Genomic DNA, 19,695 nt, shown 5'->3' with positions numbered 1-19,695 from the left:
TGTGACACATTTCATAGGCCCAACTTTAAACAGAAAATGTGAAAAGATGATAGATGTAGAATCATCTTTGCTCCATAAAGACCTTACAAATTCACATATTTCTACTAAACACAGTTATGTAAAATATATTTCATTGAATTATAATTTTTTATTATTTTATTCCCTGTGCAATAATCAAATTCATCAATTTTATTTTCTATATCTTTGTTGCAAGTTTTATTCATTTTTTTAACTAGATTTAACTTATGCAAGTTCCTTTACAATTTTACCAATTTAAATATATATATATATATATATATATATATATATATATATATATATATATATATATATCTATAGATATAATAAAAAATTAAATTAACATATCACGAAATTTACGGCCATGCGAAGTCGCTACTTCGGACATGGTCATATAATGACCGACTATCCTTCATCTTCCAAAAAAACCATGTCATCGTGTAGAAGCGGATGTCTCTAACTGCTGGGACAAAAAAAACAATCTTATCTTCTTCCTCTTATCATTAATTTCTTTGCTTTGCGCGTGGAACCGACTTGCCAAGTGATTATTGCTAAACACTGCCATCACCATCACCGCCGTCCAGCAACTAACGTTAACAATCGGTAGGCAAGAGCTTCAAAATATCATCGCGACAATGGCACGGTATCCAATTCGATCGGTGGGCAAGAGCTTCAAAATATCATCGCAACACTGGCGGGGTATCCTATTCAATCTACTACAGGGCCTTCTCTACAAAGAAATGGGCTCCAACGCTGTTTTGCTACTATCGTGGCAATTTTTTTAGCGTGTAAGCTGCTTGGAAATGTGAATATCAAATGGAAACCGGCTTTCATCATTTTAATATCAACTTGAGGTGGTAGATATTGCTAATTCCAACCATTAAGACCGCCTAGTAGTTTCGAGTTGGCCTATAAAATCTTTGCCCTCTCTTTTATACAACATATCTGCTTCTACTTCTGGAGATAGATATTTCATCATTTTAATACAACTTGAGCTGGTAGATATTGCTAATTCCAACTATTAAGACTACCTATTAGTTTCGAGTTTCCCTACAAAATCTCTGCGTCTGGAGATAGATATTTCTGCCATTTTCAAAGCACATTTGAGATTTCTTTCGAGTTTCTGCTCGATGGGCACCCTGGATTATGTATCGAGTTTGTTCGATGATCGCACGAGACACGTCAAGCAATTACAGTTGCAGGTATACCGTTCATTTCCAGTTTAAATGAGCATTTGATGCCTTTCTGTTTCCTTTCTTCTTTTTTTGGCTTTAGAATTGATTAAGAATTTGGTAGGGATTTGTTATAATTTTGAGTGGTAAATTTTTTGATGAATGTTATTAAATAAATAAATGAAGTTATTAAATCTATGAAAGTTAAGATGCTGAATTTTTATATACCAGCAAAAATACATTTTAAACAATAGATTATTATTTTTTTTTTGAAATTGTTTCACCCTATTCCACCCAAAACTCCAAAACGTAGACAACGCTGTAAATTTTATCCTGCAAAGCTGATCATTGTTTTAATTTCTGGAACTGGTGCAGACTGTGGTTTTGAGGGTCTGCAATATAGATTGTGACAGCTGTGAGAAGAGAGTGAGGAGGTCAATCTCGTCCATGAAAGGTGAGCACTGAGTTTTCGTTGTGGTTCTTTAACTGGATTTGTTCCCATGGTGCATCACTTTTTAGTATTATATTAAATCATATTAAGATGTTCTCAGATATTATTAACAGTTATACAATACTTCTATCATAAATATAAACCTTAATGGTGATTGAATCATCTCTCAGAGCACCTTATCTCATATGCGCAGGTGTGCAATCGGTGGATCTGGACAGAAAGCAGCAAAAGTTAACAGTAACTGGATACGTGGAGCTATACAAAGCGCTGCGGAGGGTGAACCGCACCGGTAAGCCCACAGAGATTTGGCCTTTTGTACCTGTCGAAATGGCATACCATCCCTACGCTGCTAGGGTTTACGACAGGAAGGCTCCTCCTGGCTACGTTCGGAACGTGGAACCGGGTTTCCTCATGAACCCTAATCGCACAGACGAGCAGTACACTTCCATGTTCAGTGAAGACAATGCGAATTCCTGCACCATCATGTAACCGCAACTGCCACTGCCTGTACAGTCAAAACTATTTATTGGGGCAGCGGCAGCATAAGAGGATCTTGTTGGGAATTTTCTAATAAATTCTAAAACAAAACTTAACTGAACAGAACAGAGAATAATACTCTATTTTAACACAGGATCTTAACAAAGCAGAAACTAAAAATTGTTTTTTTGAGGACATAGTTTCAGCTCGTTGAAGATAGAGTTTTAGCAACACAAAAAAACTTTTGTTCATTAACAAGAAACCAACTGTCACATAAATCATCTTCCTCGCATAGAGGGATTTCACAACTGTCTATGCCGAAAAGCATCTTCCTCTTAACTGAGGGATTTCACAACTGTCTATGCTGAAAAGCATCTTCCTCTTAACTGAGGGATTTCACAACTGTCTATGCTGAAAAGAATCTTCCTCTTAACTGAGGGATTTCAACCAGGGAACGCTTCAGTTCCACACAAATAAATTTACTCTGTCTCTGCTTTGAAATTTTACACTGCTGTGTGTAAAATTTCTTACATTCACTGCTGTAACAAAAAACTTACATTTACGCTTTTGCGTATTACCCTTTGCATATTCAACAACCAAAAACTTTCTCTGCACTGCTGTGCATTCCCATTACATTGAAATTCTACGCTACTGCGTATTACATTTTCATGTTCAACAACAAACAGAACATTCACACTGCTGTGTGTAAAAATAAAATTCTTACATTCACTCTGCTGCAAGTTCCCTTTCGTTCTCTCAACGAACAACTGCAAAGACTTCACACTGCTGTGTATTCTTTGCATTACATTTTATTCACACTGTTGTGTGTATTACATTCAACTTGCTGGAAGAATTCTCCTTACATTCGCTGCGGCGAGTTTCTCATTGCATATCAATCTCTGTCTCTCTCTCTGCAAATATTTACACTGCTGTGTGTAAATTTTACATTTCACTCACTCTGCCTCTACACTTCTGTTCATAAAGGTTTCATTTATATAAGCTCGCACTGCTTTCACATTACACATCAACGTGTGTAGGTGTCATAAAGAATCACCCACCGCTTTTAACTCTCTGATAGAGTCTCTGCTACAATCTATCTGCGTTGATGAACAAAACAGATCTTTTCTGATACTCTGTTGTACTGCTGGAGCTGGACGCAGTAAAAAGTAAATGAAACCCATAACCTTTCAATGCTTTTGGCTGCTCGAGGCTTGTCCCTCTTGTTCTCGGCCATTCTTCTTTAAATGTAGTAGGTGAGGAGTAATGGCGCAAAGTGTTGGATCTGGCCTTCTTCCTACTTCGGGAACACAAAAAAAAGTTAAGGCGTAAAGACAGTATGGCGGAGGCGTGCACAGGGCGAGAATAATTAACAGCCGTCAGATCCACAAATGAACAGCGGAGATCACATTGGAAAAAGTTATTGGGAGGTGAGGCAATGTGAGGTGAGGCGATGTGCGATGTACGATGTGCGATCAGATCGCATCGCAATATCGCATCAGCGGGAGACATAGGGCGGAGACATAACGCAAGGGTGCGTTATGCGATATGCGATCAGATCACATCGCAGAATCACAATCGCAGAAAAAACAAAGGACTTAACAGAGGCAACAGGGTGACTGTCACGCCCCCAAGTTGGCGGTAGTCTTTCAACTGCTCTTAGTGAGGTGCGGCACCACCGAACACTTTCTTTTCACCAATACTTATGTTCGTGGACTACGCCTAACCACTTACTCCTACTTAATTTGTGTTTCGCAACCAAGTATTATTATGTTATCCTTTATACCAATGAACACCCATACACATTCATTATCAACAGCAATTAAACGAGAACACAATTGCACAATATAAAGGGAGGGGCAACTCCTTGAACAATGAGTCTGCCTGAAATATATATTATACAATCTTCAATATTACAAGCTTTTACAAGTATACTTGGAAGTACCAAGTTTCATACTTAGCCAATTTTACAATCAAGGCAAACTCGGTTGCCTACCTTCGTTCACCTTTTTGCACACTTGCACGATGGGCGGGCGCTCACCCGAGCCACCAAGACACCCACGCCAAGACTTAGCACTAACGGGCTCTACACGTTTACTGTGCACGCCTCAACCGACCAACGGGCACACCTTGCCCGGCACCTTCACCCAACTCCAAGTGTGTCCCAAACCGTGCGGCTAAACCAAGACTAGCGCATGAGGTATGCGCCCTTCCTTCTCTTGTTTCTGTGCACTAGACTGTGCCCTACTTCTTGTGCAAAGTGTTGATTGAATGGATTGTTGTCAAATGCTCCAACGCATTCATGTTTATATAGCCATCGTAAGTGGGGGTGGGGCTTGCCTAGACGACCACCCAATGTTCGTGCACACACCCTTCTCTAATGCCAAGCACCCATACTTTGAGTCAGCCCACCCTCCATCATGAGTCGACCTCCAAGTAAATGCCCAACGCTCCAACTGGTGTATAAATACCATCGCACTTTTATTATGTCTCATGTCTTTCGTCGCAAGTATTTTCGCACCTTCGTGTCGTGCCTTCATCACACAATCGTCATGCGGACCAACTCGCCTCCTAACCGCGCGCGCGCCCAGCTCGCCTGTCACCCAAACGCGTCACACACCCGGGTAGAATCTCAGGACGTTACATCCTCCTCCACCTAAAATCATTGTCGTCCTCGATAACATATCATCTTGGTAGCCATCCACCAAGATCATCAGTATCCATGATGTCCACTCCTCCACATACTGCAAACATCCCTGCAACATATGTAGACTCCATTTCCACCATGTCTCACCTTGGAAACCATCCGTCACCAAGATAACCATACCAAGGTATACACCTCATCGGTATGTCATACATCAGATATCATCTCAATCCATGATCATCGACCCTTCTGTCACAATCTCCACATGCTGCTCCCCATCATGGAAGGCTGATCCCTCCATCTCAAGCTACATGCCCACTGCAACATCTCGTGTCGACCTCATCATGTGTCATCTCTTCATGTAGTCTTTCATCAGATGCTCCACCATGCCAACACATTTGTATCATGTGTCACCATGTCGACTTCACAGCAACATCCCTCTGCACATTGGTACCCCTCATGACTCAAACTAGTCGGGTGATCAGTCCAACCATACACCCAAATCACAAGAATGCACATCCTTATGTCACCACAAGTCTCTCCCTGACTTCTACTACATCTCGAACTCATCAAGAATCTATCAATCCATGTTCAGGTCCATGGAAACTCCATCTCATCTGCAACATGTTCAAGCCATGGTCTTGTTGCACAAGAGTGTACAACCTCTCCACTAGCTCATACATCTCCATGTCATAACAGCATTTGCACAACATTCTTTTCTTCGGCGCTCCCCATAGAATGTCCATGAATGACACCTCTATACATGCTCCTACATAATGTCCCTGCATAACTGTCATGCTCCATATCTCCAACCTGATGTCCATGACTCTAGTTGTCCATGATGTCCAACCCATGTAGACCCCATCCCAACATCTGGCCATCTGCATCCAAGTCTACAATCTGTCATAAAGAAGCCTCCTTCAAGGCCCCTTGTTAAGTTGATGTGGTTCCTCCCTACCAAGGCCTCCACACCAACCCTTTCCCAAGGTTGTCAATAGAGAAAGGAGGACCAGGAAGTTTCCTCCCTGACTCTCATCCACCCATGTGTTAGATTGATATTGTGTCCTTAAGTATCTGTGCACAGCCTCAATCTCCTCACATGTACATCCAAGCTCACCTAGCTTGTCCTTTGTCAACTGAAAGTCATATATGCCCATAGCATACCTGTAAAAGTCCAATATACCGGCAGGATCTCTACCTCCATAATCCTCATCAACCACTGCCTCTGAAGTAGTACTCGGACTTCCTTCACTTGCAACTCCATTGTGAAGATCAACAGTAGAAGATGTCCCTATCAAGTGCCTCCATGTTCGTGAGATTGCCCTCTCACTTCCTTCATCCTTCTTTCCAGCTCTTGCAACGAAGTCAATCAAATTCCTTTCCTTTGTTGTTTGAGTCACACTCCCAAGTCCTCTTTGCTCCACATCCTCATGCTTCACATTCGGATCTTTGGGATACAAAGTCATAGAAGTCATCCTTGGTCTATACCCCAAGAAACTCCTCCTATTCATCGGTACCATCATGGTTTTTCCCTCAGCTGTGATCAAGAGAATGTCCCGGTCCACCATTGGTATGGCTTGTGCAAGCCTCATAAAATCTTGCCCCAGCACCATAGAATGATCATCCATGTCCACAATCCTCAAGTCCAACTTTCCAAACCATGATCCCACTCTCACCTGAGTGTTCTCCATCACACCATCAACAGCTTTCATGGTAGAGTTGACTGCTTTGAAAGCACTCCATTCCCTCTCCATCTTTGCTTTCTTCCCAAAAGACTTTGCTGCCTTCCTGCTTAAGAAGCTATGAGTAGCCCCTGTATCCACCAAAGCTGCAAATATCTTGCCCTTCACGGTCACCTGCACAAAACTCAGCTTCAAGGATTTACCTCCTTCTGTCGGCTTTATCTTGTGTCTCACATCAGCAACCTTCTTCAAGAATTCAGCCTCAGAAGTGTCAATTGGCTCATGCTCCATCTTGACTTTCCTCCTAAGGTAATTCACCTCCTTGCTTGGCTCTTCTAAGCAACATGATCCTGGTCCAGCATGACTTCCTTCAAGCTTGTCCTTCATCGCATCCTACTCAAGTGCACCAACCAAGTGTCCACTGACTACCTTCATAGAACTAAGCTTCCGAATATCCTCTGGATTGTCTCGGTAGTGAGTTCTCAGCCTGTCAATGTAGTCAAGCTCTTCCTGCTCAATCACAACGATCTTCTTACCAAGAAGCTTCTTCTTTATCTCTTCGTCAACTTGCTTGATTTCGGCTTCCACCATGGCACTTTTCTTCCTCAACTGGGCTCTTTCATCAAAGAGCTCTTGAAGATCAAGACCACTTTGTCAGATCTCCTCATCAAGTTCCTTGAGTTCCACATCTGTCGTACTTCCACATTGGCTCTTAAGTTCTTCAAGTTCCCTTCTTAGTTCCGAACAGCTTTCCTGAATCTTCATGTTCTCAGCCTTCATTGAAACCTAGTTACAACTCCATCGACCCATCTATTCCAACACTTTGTACCAGAAGACTTCAACTGTATCATGGCTAGATTCACCTGTCGTAGGCTCATCCACCATCTTCACCTTTCAGCCTTCTCCAAGTTCCCTGCAAACATGAACCAGCTCTTGTTCCACTTGTATGTGAAACAGCTTCCTTCACCTACAAGTACCTGTCACCAACTGTCAAGATTCTCCAACCCTGAATCAGCTTCAATATCTGCACTTCATCACGAGCAACCCTGCTCTGATACCAACTGTCACGCCCCCAAGCCGGCAGTAGTCTTTCAACCGCTCTTAGCGAGGTGCGGCACCACCGAACACTTTCTTTTCACCAATACTTATGTTCGTGGACTATGCCTAACCACTTACTCCTACTTAGTTTGTGTTTCGCAACCAAGTATTATCATGTTATCCTTTATACCAATGAACACCCATACACATTCATTATCAACAGCAATTATAAATGAGAACACAATTGCACAGTATAAAGGGAGGGGCAACTCCCTGAACAATGAGTCTGCCCGAAATATATATTATACAATCTTCAATATTACAAGCTTTTACAAGTATACTTGGAAGTACCAAGTTTCATACTTAGCCAATTTTACAATCAAGGCAAACTCGGTTGCCTACCTTCATTCACCTTTGTGCACACTTGCACGATGGGCGGGCGCTCACCCGAGCCACCAAGACACCCACGCCAAGACTTAGCACTAACGGGCGCTACACGTTTACCATGCACACCTTAACCGACCAACGGGCAGACCTTTCCTAGCGCCTTCACCCAACTCCAAGTGCGTTCCCAAACCGTGCGACTAAACCAAGACTAGTGCATGAGGTATGCGCCCTTCCTTCTCTTGTTTCTGTGCACTAGACTATGCAATACTTCTTGTGTGAAGTGTTGATCGAATGGATTGTTGTCAAATGCTCCAATGCATTCATGTTTATATAGCCATCGTAAGTGGGGGTGGGGCTTGCCCAACCGACCACCCAATGTTCGTGTGCACACCCTTCTCCAACGCCAAGCGCCCATACTTTAAGTCGGCCCGCCCTCCATCATGAGTCGGCCTCCAAGTAAACGCCCAACGCTCCAACCGGTGTATAAATACCATCGCACTTTTATTATGTCGCATGTCTTTCGTCGCAAGTATCTTCACACCTCCGTGTCACGCCTTTGTCGCACAATCGTCGTGTGGCCCAACTCGCCTCCTAACCGCGCGCGGGCCCAGCTCACCCGTCGCCCAAACGTGTCGCACACCCGGGTAGAATCTCAGGACGTTACAGTGAGGATGTGATTTGCGATATGCGATAAGATCGCATCGCAACATCGCATCGTAAGAAATCAAGGGAATAGAATGAGGTAGGGGTTAAGGATGCGATTTACGATTTGATCGCATCGCAGGAGAAAAACAGGCGGTTTCGACCTGCAGTTGAAATTACAATTTCAACAGCTCCCAGCTTTTTCTCAACGCCAACTCTTCTTGGTGATTGGCGGTGTAGGGCGGCTTCTCTATCTTTATAATTATATTTCTGTGGCTAGAGCTCTTTTCGATCTAATGGGTTGTCCAGGAGAAGGAGAATAGATCGTGAACATGGTTTGAAAATTATTAGTCTTCATGAATATTTCCGCCGTGCCAAAATATCAAAGCAGAAGAGAGGTCAGGCCATAAGCGACACAACGCGAACAAGTAGTGATCGTGTTGAGCTTCCTTGCCCTATTTATCTGTCAGTGTGCATACAATTTGTAATATGACCCTCAGCATCCTTAAGAATCCAAGAACTCGTCAAAAAAGACATGTATTCTCGTGAATGACTGTGTAAAGTATAACGGTTTTTTCCATGATCTATGTACCGATAAGGTCATTCGTTTTTCGAAGGTTTCAACCATTTACTTTACTGAGGTAGACATACTATATCTTATTTTATTTGGATTTGTGGCTTTTGAGAAGGAAATATACGTTTTTATGTTTTAGTTATTAAACCTACTCAAATTATAATAAATTTAATATTTATTCAATTTTAAATTTTATAATGATCCAATCAAAACCAAAATATATTGGTGTATTTATAATATATTAGCATATTTACATAAATTAAATAGTTTATAAATATTAATTTATGAAAAGATGAGATATATTTATTTATTAATATATACGATTGTGTTAATATTTTTGAAAAAAATCATAACATAAACTAAATTATAATATTATTTTAAATTATTATTATTATTAATTATGTGGTTAGATATATGTATTTTTGTATAGGTTTTCTTAATTTTAATTTAATAATCAATAATTTTTCATTGGATAGTAACAAAGTCTATTTATAGATTAAGAATCTCCATAATATTCAAGTGAATGTGAATCTCCATGGTTAAAAATCTTTTTCACATATTTAAAGTTATAATTTAGTTAATTCTTATGAATTTTTTAATTTTAGAAACTTGATGAAGTAAGTATTTTGATGCTTATTATGGCTTGATGTCTATCATCATTTCCCAACCACTTAATTTATACGGTTGCGCTAATTTAAACATATATACATTGAATAAAAACATGTAAATTCTTAACCCTAGAGATTCACTTTTATATTACCATGGAGATCCTTAACTTGTAAATAGACTTTGTTACAATACCATGGGCCAATGTCATGGCTTACTAATGCATTGTAACTACTAGTAAAAATATTCTAGAATATTTCGTGGAGATTAAATCTCAACCATCCACCTAATCATTATTAATAATTAAATTAAAATTTTAAAAATCATATTCTAAAATAAATAAGCCTAGAAATTAAATAATAAAATTAAAAACATCTAAAACCTTTTTAAAATTCTTAAACCATATAAACCTCTAATTTTAAAATTAAATTTCAAAGTTCTTAAATTTCACCTCTCCAAATTATTAAATTACAAATCTTCTAAATCTTCTAAATTATTGGACAACTATCATGTTAATCTACATCCACAGTGCTCCATCAAATTATCTTATGACCATTGTAACAATATCATTCCCTGAATTCATAAATTATTGAATTATCCCAACATTAAACTAAATCCTTTAAAGCTTTATTTCAATTTTGTTTTATTTTAAATTTTGGTTTAAAAATTTGTTTTAATTTTTTTTAAGTTTATTCCCTTTTTTTTAATTTTTTTTTCTTAGTTTCTAATTGGTTTAAGAGTTATATATATATATATATATATATATATATATATATATATATATATATATATATATATATATATATATATATATATATATATTAAATTAATTTGGTACATTACTCATTACTTAAAATGTAATTACTCAATTAATGAATGTTAAGCAAATATTATAAAATAAAGCAAATGTAAAAGTTGAATAAGTTAAATTGGGAGAGTGAAAAAGAAATTAATGAAAAGAAAAAATAAATAAAATAAGAAAGAACATTAAGGAATGGGATATGAAGGGTCTTAACTATTTGTCTTCCCCTTACTTTTAATTTCTATTTATTTCTTTTTTTACTTCATTCTCTATGGGAGTTTTGGCCAAAAGAGGAAGAGGAATAGAATTAGGAAAATAATGTAGCTAGAGATTGCTACAATAAATTCATTCAGCCCCATTCAAAGTTGGTTTTTCCATTTGGCCATATGATAGTCATACACGACTCTCTTTCTCTCTTGGGTATTCCATTTCATTGTTGGGTGTTTTATTTGATGGTTAGATGCTCCCATAGTTTGTTGAGCGTTTAAATCACCTTCTCGTTGATTTACTAAGTTCTTGGCCATTTAAATTGTATGTTGAATGGTTTCCTTAATTGTTGGATTAATTTTAATATCTACCTGAAAATTTTCCACACTCCTACAAACCATACACTACAATTACAAATTACCTACTTGAATTGCACATTGGTCTAGTCAACTTCCTTGATTGAGTAAGATTTATTTTTGTTTGGTTGCTTTACCTCTCACAAGGTCAACTTCATAGCGGTGTGATATTACTTTCAAGTTCAAATAATGAAGAAGCAATTATAGGTATAATAAGAAATAAAATTCTAGGGTGAGCACGTTCCTTCTTAATAGGATGCAAGCAGGAGACTTGTGAGTTATTTCTCTAATAAAAATTAAACTCATTTATCGAAATGTGCATTGAAGAAACTACAGGTGTTGCATCTATTGATTGCAGGGAATAGATATGTTAAAGACATGACCAATCCATGTTTGTTGAGACACGGAACAAGGACAAGAAGAATTCTCTATAATAGTATATTCAAGGCACGGGAAGAAAAGGAATATCTCAAGTAATCTATACCATAGTGCTAGGAACCTTTTTCCACCATTGGTAGCTTCACCCAAAAAACCACACAACCAAGAGAAGAGTATTGAGAGTGAAGATATAAGAGTTTCTTGCAACTCTAGTCGAAGGAGTAGAATTTATTCGAGGAACTATCGTAGTAGAGGAGGACAGTGACACAAATAAGATGGATAGTAGATTGATGCCAAGGGAAGCCGCATTTAAATGGTTATTTTTTATCTTGTATCATAAGAATTTGTTCTTGAAGATGTTACAGAAATTAGTGCACAAAGGTCAGTGACCTTGGAGAAGTTATTAAGAACTCCATGATATGCTTGCAAGCATAGAGATTTATTTCCATGCTAAGAAGAAACTAATCCTAGAAATAGAAGGCAAGTTACACTTCCTTTTTTGGGATTGATATGTTATGGCAGTGCTAGAGTCAAACTAAAGAAGACTGACATTGGACTTGATTTTTCCAAGATGGACCATCTCTGACACAAATAGAGATGGAATGAGTGTTGAGTCCAGATTTTGGATTTGGAGATTTCTAGTAACTTAGAGCTAATGAGGAGACTTCTATGTTGAGGAAAAAAGTGAGCCAACAACTAGAGCTAGAGCCATAGTTAGGGACCAAAGCTAGTGGCTAGTTCAATGAACTAGAGCCAAAGTTAGAGCCACATTCCAAACAAGCGTACAAAAGGCACATTAATCCAAATTGATTTCCCATAAGATTTTGGAGGCCAAAAATCCTGTTAATGGGAAGGTGTGATCGAAATTGGATTTGAACTGACAAATGGATGTAAGACTCAGTACCTACAATGAAATTAGGCAACTAAAAAAGGTTAAACAAACATTGCAAAATAAAGAAAATGTGAAATTTTAATGATACAAATGTGAGAGGAAAGAAAAAAATAAATTAGTGAAAATCTAAAAATCTAAAGTAGGAGAGAATGCTAAGGAGAGGGAAGTGAAGGGTCATGGCCATTGGCATTCCACTTAACCCTCCATCTCTCCCTATTTTCTACTTGACCTTCATCCTCAATGGGATTCTTAGCCAAGAGAGGAAGACACATAGAGCTAAGAAAATAATGAAACTACAAATTTCCAAGAAAATTAGACCCATATTAAGCTATTTTTCCCATTTTTGTTTCCAAGGTAAATATGGTGCTTAATGTGTCTTAATTTGATCTTAAATTTCTTTAAGATTATGTTATATGTTCTCATGTGTTATTTTTACATTTTAATGTCCACTTTGAGGATTTTAATAGTTTTTGTGTTAATTATTAAGATTAAAACTCAATTATCTCTATATTATGGAATTTTTCCTTCCTGTTACAACATTTTGATGGATAATACCTTTCCCAACAACTCTTTTTCCTCCATTGTTAGGAGATTTTGGAAATGTGAAATAAATGGCTCCCATTTTGGAGCTATTACAAATAAAATGGGAGTTTTTAAATTAGTTTTAAAAGTTTCTAGTGTGTTTATCACATTTGATTGACTATGCCTACACTCGGGTATATTTAGGTCCATATTTGTGTTATTTCCCCTTAGCTAGATGAATTCCACATTGCCCCTGGCCCATTTTATTCTACCTTTGAAACCAAGAAAGGCATACCCATTCTGGGGAAACTCATAATGAGGAAGGCAACATCTAATAATGTATTTGATATTTATCATGCAGACTAGTTGGGAAACTTAAAATAAGGAAGACAATGTCTACATAATGTTTTGTTGTTTGCATGCAAAACTATTTCTAATCAAGCTAATAAGAAGTCGCCTTGCTTATAAATGGAAACCTCCACCTCATAATAGAATGGTGGTATTATTTTCAGGATCTTATTTTTTTATCTCTCTGTTGTTTCATTGTGTCATGTATGACCAATAATTTTTAGATTTGCATGTAGATCAATTGGTATCAAAGCAAGTTGTTGCTCAACATCAAGGAGTAGATGTGAATTCATCCATATATTCAAAGATTTTTTTTTTATTTGAGACTCATGGATCAATAGTTTCATTCCCTTCGTTCTTCAATGCCCTTCCCAATGTGCCTTCCTCAAGGCGATTGGACCATCTCATCATTGAGATCTATAGTTTAATTCATTTGGGTGGATGAAAAGCATGTTACCTTGTAAAGAAACCTCATATGAGGATTCACCAATCCAAGATTTAGCCATGCTCTCCACGAGCTAATAAATCTGCAACAACAAAGACACCCTCAAGGTTACATGTAGTTGGATACACACTTTCAATTTCCAAAATCTTTAGGCGAAATGAATGGATATGTTGTCAATTCTTGGATCTGCAGACACTCCACATATTTCAAAACATGTCTCGAGATGGCAGAGGACATGAAGCTTCAAATTGAAAACCTACATTTGGAAAGAATGGTGCAAGCTATTGATCTAGATTGTCATTAATGTCAATATGAAGCCAAGGAGAAGTAGAGCAGACTTGTGAAGAACAGGAGCAAAGCCATTGGAAAGAGCATCACATTAGCGAAGGAACATAAGAAGAGGTCATTGGAAGCCATGAGAAAAAAAGAGAAACACATATCGGAGGTGCATAAGCGGAGGAGCATAAACAGTGTTAGCGGAGGAGCCATATCGAGAGTATCGCATGAAATATATGCCCAAGAAGAGCAAAGAGTAAGAACTATCGGAAGTATCGCATATGCCAAGAGTATCGCATAACGGAGGAGTTAACAATTATAACCCATGAAAAATCCTTAAAGAAATGTATTACGGACCTAATGGTTCCATAACAATATGCTCTATTGTAATATCACATCCGCAGTAATCGCAAGTCTTGAAGAGAGGTAACAAGGGAAAACTGTCGAATGCAATAAGCTATGGACCCGATGGATGTATCAACAACCGCTTAATATCATATCGCATCCACCTCATCGGAAATATCATATCATAAGTTATACATGTATATTATATATGCGTTTTTGATATATATGTATATTATATATGTGATTGCGATATATATATATATATATATATATATATATATATATATATATATATATATATATATATATATATATATATATATATATATATGTGTGTGTGTTATAATAATGGACCCACTGCACCATTATAAAATACCCTATTGTTATATCACATCCACGGTAATCGCAATGAATAAAGGGTTGTCACCCCCTAACCACCAATTGTGATATATATATATGGACTTGACGGAGGCATTAAAAATAGTCTATAATAATATCGTGTCAATCATATTGGGAGTTATGTATCGCAGTGCTTAAAGCCCTTATCACATTAAAACTATGATTGCGATAATAACATGGACCCGACTACACCATTGCAATATAAGTTAATATATTATCGCATCTGTCGCATATTAAATATATTGTAAAGCCTTGCCACACTATAAAGCGTCGATTGTGATAAAGTTGTGGAGGAGTGGACCCGATGAAGTTATAGATGCGGGCGTAATGCATTTGAAGTCCAACCTTAAGCGTTCGGTTGGCCTTTTTCTGTGTATTCTTGTGTATTCAAATAAATGTGTTTCCCGAGGTTTTTTTAAGGCCAAACGCATAAATAAATGGTTCCGATATTTTAGTGGGCCTGAACCGTTGTGATTGTGATTGCGGGATTATTATTGAAAAAAAGGGGGGCTTCTCTGGTATAGAAATTTCTTTAATATGAAACATTATTATTATTCGGCCTCTTTTCCACATTAACATGTCCTGTATGTATTGATGGATTTAAAGAGATAGAGGAAGTCGAAGAGTGAGCATAGAGGAAGCTAAAAGGTCAAGCAAGCGTTGAGGAAGCCGAAGAGCCAGTGGAGAAAGGAAGCTAAAGGCCAGGGGTGTCAGGAATATAAAACAGAGAACAAGGAATGTTGAGTGTTACTGGAAAAACCATAAGAAACAGGGGAAGCCGAAGTTCTGGCAGAGGAGGAAGAAGCATGAAGACAGAAGTAGTCACATGTCCAGCAAGGTTGGGAGCAGAGTATTACAACCAAACAGATCCAGACATTCTACAGTAGAGGGTTGGAGCCCTCGAGGTTGGTGCCTCAGAACTAAAAGGATTGGTGTCTTGGGAGTTGGTGTTCCTAAATTCAAGGGTGGTGCCTTAACAAGACAGAGTTGGTGTTGTGGAGGTTGGAGCCTCACAAAGAGTCGAAGTTGGTGCTTGGAAACTGTTTGAAACCATATATATGTATATATATTGTATTTTATCTTTTGCAAAGACCACATTAATAAAAGCATCTATTTCTGTTATCTACTTATGTGTTCCAAATATGAATTTTTTTACTGATAAAATTAATAATTGAAAAGAAATATTGATTCACCCCCCTTCTTAGTATTTCTAACAATTGGTATCAAAGTGGGCTTCTTCATAGCAGCCTAACGGCTTGAAGAAGGATTCTTAGTCATGACAAGAAATCAAGAAGTGTCAGGAAGACCTCCTCTGTTCGATGACACAAACTTTGGTTTCTGGAAAAAGATAATGTCCTACTACTTAATGTCCCTTGGCCTTGAAGTTTGGCATTCAGTCTTAAATTAGTACATAGCTCCTTCCACTCTTCCAATAGATCAAGATGAGAGGAAACTCTATGTTGCAAATGCAAAAGCCTTAAACTCCATCACTAGTGGAATCACTGATTCTAAATTTACAAAAGTCATGAATTGTAACTCTGCCAAAGAAGTATGGGATAAGCTAATTAGCTTATACGACGGGGACTCCAAAGTCAAGAAGGCAAAGCTTCAAACTCATAGAAGGCAATTTGAAAGTCTGAAAATGGATTATGAAGAAGATATTGCATCATACTTTCTCCGAGTAGCTGAAGTGGTCAACTCTCTTAAAGGATTGGATGAAAACATTGAAGAAAGTTCCATTGTTCAAAAGGTCGTAAGATCTCTCCCAGACAGATTTGACTCCAAAATAAGTGCCATAGAAGAAATAAAGGATCTAGATACTCTCAAGATGGATGAACTCCATGGAATCCTCACTACCTATGAGATGAGAAAAGGTTGCCCAAGTTCCAAAGATGCAGCATTCAAGGCCTCAAAATCAAAAAAATGGAAATAAAGGAATGTCAGTAGTGATGACTCTGATGTTGAATCCGAATTGGTGCAATTTGTACGAAAGCTGAAGAAAGGATCTAAGCTAAAAGATAGATACCCTCTTATTTGTTTCAATTGTGGAAAAATAAGTCATTATGCTGCAAAATGTCCTCACAAGCATGATAGTGATGATGAAGAAAATTCTAAAAGGATGGTATACAAAAAGAAAGGGTTCAATAAGAAGAATTTCCTCTCTAAGAAAGATGAGTCTGACGAAGATGAATTTGCAGTCATCAAAAAGAAATCAACTAACTAGTTCCCTCACCACAAAGGAGGTAATGAAGAATAAGATGAAGAAAATGACCATGCTGGAAGCCAAGAAGTATTATTCATGGCATTCACAAATGATGATGACTCAGGGCTAGAAGGAAATGTAGATGAATTATTAATAAGTGCCATTGAAGAAAATGAGAAATTACGGAATAAAATCATTTCTCTCAAGGTAGAAAATGAGGAAACAAAAAGAAGGGAAGATCTCTTAGAAAATAAGCTAAAAGAAAAAGAAGAAGCTTGCAAGGAACATGAAGCCGAAATAGTATCTCCGAGGAAGGAATTGGAGCAAGTTAGAAAGGGTTGGAAAAGATTTCAAATACTTGAAACTATCCTAAATAATCAAAAACCTCAACATGATAAATCTGGAATAGGTTTTAAAGGAGAATCATCAAGCACTAAGAATAATGTGAAAATCTATGCTGATGTACTTTCCAACAACCCAAAGGAAGAAAGATTATTTCATCAAAGGCTCATCCCAGATTCAAAGAATGAAGAGAGAGTAACTCCAAGTAAAAATGTTGATTCGAATCATGGATGCTACAACAGATACAAAATAGTATTTCACCAAAGGCCCATCTCAAAATCAAAGAATGAAGCGGGAGTAACTCCAAGGAAGAATGTTGATTCAAATCATGGCTATTATAATAGATACAAAACTATCTTTTTTGGGCATTGTTTCCGTTGTAAAAATTTTGGTCATCAAGCTAGACATTGCATGGCTCGTAAGAATGACACACCAAAACTGAAGGATCAAATAAACAAACCATATGGCCTTAAAGGGAAATGACAAATAAAGACCTACAATTCTTTTTATCTCTTGGCCAAATTTCATCTAATTTGCTCATTATGTAATAATAATGGACACAATGAACAAAATTGCCCACTCAAGAGAGGAAAAGAAAGAAGTGAGAATCTTAACATGGATAAATGTGGCCTAGCTCTATGTGCTCAAAATAATGAAAATCATTGGTTTTTGGATAGTGGGTGCTCCAGACACATGACAGGGGATAGAAGGAAGTTTGTCTCATTGAACAAAAAAGAAGGAAATGTATCCTTTGGAAGTGGATCTGCCAAAATTGTTGGAAAAGGAACTGTTACTCTTATTAATGGAAAAGGAAAAGCTGAAAATGCTTTGCTACTAGACGGGCTCAAACACAACCTCTTGAGTGTTAGCCAAATCTGTGATCAAGGACATAATTTTGTCTTTAGTGCCAAAGACTGTGAAATAAGGAACTCTTCCTCAGGGGAACTTGTGGCGAAAGGGATTAGAACACCAGACAACATCTACATTATGAACAAGATTCAAGAAGATAAATGCTACTTAAGTCAAACAGATGAAAGTTGGTTGTGGCACAAGCAACTTGGACATACAAGCTTTGATAACTTGATCAATATCAGCAAGATTAAAGCAGTACGAGACATCCCAAAGTTATTCAAACCAAATCAAGGAATATGTGGTCCATGTCAACATGGAAAGCAAACCAGAACTAGCCACAAGACCAAGGAATTTTCTACATCAAAGCCTTTGGAGATCATTCATGTTGATTTATGTGGACCAACTAGAACTCTGTCGCTCCAAGGAGAAAGGTACTTTGCTTTATTTGTTGATGACTATACTAGAATGATGTGGATATATTTTATAAAATATAAATCTGAAGCATTTGAGTGTTTTAAGAATCTTAAAGCTCTTGCAGAAAATGGAAAGGATTCAAAGATTAAGTGTCTTAAAACAGATAGAGGGGGAGAATTCACATCAAAAGAATTTGATGAATTCTGTAAAATACATGGAATTAAGAGAGAACTCTCTACTGCCAAAACACCCAAGCAAAATGGGGTAGTTGAAAGAAGAAACAGAACAGTTCAAGAAATGGCAAGAACAATGTTAATAGCAGCTGACTTATAGCCAAAATTCTGGAGAGAAGCAGTCGGGATAACTGTCTATACCTTGAATCAAACTCAATTAAGACCAAATAATGAAAAGACTCCTTATGAATTATGGAAAGGAAGACCCGCTTCAGTAAAATACTTCAAGATTTTTGGAAGCAAATTCTTCATAAAAATCAATGATGTCTCACCAGGAAAGTTTGATTCTCGAGTTGACAAAGGGATCTTTCTTGGATATACTACATGGAGCAAAGCCTACAAGTGCTACAATAATCGACTACAGAAAATAGTGGAAAGCATTAATGTAAATATTGATGAAGAACTTCTAGAAAAGAAATTGAAGAACATGAAGTTGATCCTCTTATTGAAGAAGAAGAACCTGAAAAAGAAGAAATAGATCAAGAAAAACCCAAGGAAAAAGAACCATCTCAAACCCCTTCAAAGATGAAGTTTCTCCAAAAATATCACCCAGAAGAGCAGATTATTGGCAATGTAGATGACGGAATGCAGACATGAAGAAGAATGACAAGTACACCAAGGAAAAATGGTGTTGCTCTTCTATCCATGATAGAACCAGAAACATTTACTCAAGCAAGGATCCTCATTGGGTAAAAGCCATGGAAGAAGAAATGTATCAAATTGAGAAGAATGAGACATGGGAGCTGGTACCTCGTCTAAAGGACAAAAACATAATAGGAACCAAGTGGGTATTCAAAAACAAAATGAATGAAGATGGACAAATCATCATAAACAAGGCAAGGCTTGTTTGTAAAGGATATTCCCAAGTTGAAGGAATTGACTTTGAAGAAACATTTGCACCAGTAGCTTGTATAGAAGCTATCAGGATGTTCTTGGCATTTGCTTGCCCAAAAGGATTCAAAATCTATCAAATGGATGTAAAATTAGCATTTC

General features: G+C 37.6%; 1 pseudogene; it reads left to right on the top strand.

Moving 5' to 3' along the window:
* Positions 1 to 1,148: 1,148 nt before the first annotated feature.
* On the top strand, positions 1,149 to 2,130 carry LOC149144058 (heavy metal-associated isoprenylated plant protein 24 pseudogene; annotated as a pseudogene).
* Positions 2,131 to 19,695: the final 17,565 nt, after the last annotated feature.

Source organism: Pinus tabuliformis, chromosome X (assembly GCF_031772625.1).
Source record: "Pinus tabuliformis cultivar Carrire ecotype Pingquan chromosome X, CPIR1, whole genome shotgun sequence".
Classification (NCBI taxonomy): domain Eukaryota; kingdom Viridiplantae; phylum Streptophyta; class Pinopsida; order Pinales; family Pinaceae; genus Pinus; species Pinus tabuliformis.
This window is presented reverse-complemented; position numbering and strand designations above follow the sequence as displayed.